This window comes from Amphimedon queenslandica, unplaced genomic scaffold (genome assembly GCF_000090795.2).
Source record: "Amphimedon queenslandica unplaced genomic scaffold, v1.1 AMPQUscaffold_3023_Cont24978, whole genome shotgun sequence".
Taxonomy (NCBI): Eukaryota; Metazoa; Porifera; class Demospongiae; order Haplosclerida; family Niphatidae; genus Amphimedon; species Amphimedon queenslandica.
Genome location: NW_003556645.1, coordinates 1 through 1,364, shown reverse-complemented (window position 1 = coordinate 1,364; position 1,364 = coordinate 1). Strand labels below are relative to the sequence as shown.

The following is a 1,364-nucleotide window of genomic DNA, read 5'->3' as shown; positions in this document are numbered from 1 at the left end:
AAAAAATTGACAAGTGAAAAATTCCTGAATGTTATTACATTTTCTGATGCATATACATGTACTTATGTAGTGTACAGAAGTGGAGCTGATTCCCATTAAGTTTGGATTTTTTATGATTTTTTTAAAGATGCTGTATATTTGTACCATGTTTGAACTGATTGTTAGTGGGGGTTCCCGGTATTGTCTACTGCGCATGCGCAGATCCTTCTGTATAAATGAATGGGCCAACCTTAAAGCTGCTCGAGCTGAGGAGGTCTGAGTTAATTGGTAGGTGTGGTTAATGATTATGGCCCATCCTACATTGTAGTGAAGATGTCTGGCTTATTTTTGTTAACAAATTGACTCTGGCTGGGACTTAAAAATATTAAAGGATTTTTTTCTTGATGTCTTTGGGCGACAGGACATCTTTCACTATCATTGGGGAGTTGTACTCAATCCTGGCCTGTCCGAGGCTTACCTTATCCATTACAACTGTAGTTACCGAGGTAAATACACTATAGATCAATACTGTATTGTGTATGTATAACTACTGTATAAGCTTATGAGTTTTACTGTATTACTGAACGTGTACAATTAGGTAAAGTACTGTTTAAAATACAGTACAATGCTGTTTTAACTACTGTATATTAGTGTTTTTACTGTTCTATTTATAGTGAGATGGACTTTGATGTACACTAATGAAGTCTTACTCCTTCTCAAGGAGATAGATCATCTTTTACCAAGATAGGACAGCTTATATTCATTATATCTTTTCAATTGTACAACATTTCTGTATAATAATTATACTGAGATATTTAGCTGTTGTTTAATTAGTAATTACTGTGTGGTGTGTAAACTTTTCCAGGTATTTTTTACTGCGCATGCGCAGATCCCCCTGTATAAATGAATGGGCCAACCTGAAAACTGCTCGAGCTGAGGAGGTCTGAGTTGATTAGTGGGCGTGGTTAAGGGTGTTCGCGATACTTCTACTGCGCATGCGCAGATCCCCCAGTATAAATGAATGGGCCATCCTGAAAGCTGCTCGAGCTGAGGAGGTCTGAGTTGATTGGTGGGCGTGGTTAAGGATAATGGCCAATTTACACAGTGCGAATCAAGCAATATCAATGGACTGTCTTTCCTAATGTCTTTGAGTGGCTGTCCATCTTTCACCATCAATGGGGACTTCTTGTACTCAATCCTGGCCTGTCTAAGGCTCACCTAATCGATTACAACTGTAATTACACCTGTAGATTAATGCTGTATACTACTGTATGAGCTTTGTGATGATTATTATAATCCATAATTAGCTGTATATCAATAATAAAGTATTTTTACTGTTTCATTTTTAGTGCAATGAACTTGGATGTAAAATAATAAAGTCTATC

General features: G+C 37.0%; 1 long non-coding RNA gene across 1 annotated transcript; it reads left to right on the top strand.

Annotated features, from left to right (window-relative positions):
* The first annotated feature begins 261 nt into the window (after positions 1-261).
* On the top strand, positions 262-835 carry LOC109593059 (uncharacterized). The gene is made up of 2 exons (XR_002190708.1): positions 262-485; positions 654-835. It is a non-coding gene; the product is annotated as an uncharacterized LOC109593059 (long non-coding RNA).
* The last annotated feature ends 529 nt before the right edge of the window (positions 836-1,364 follow it).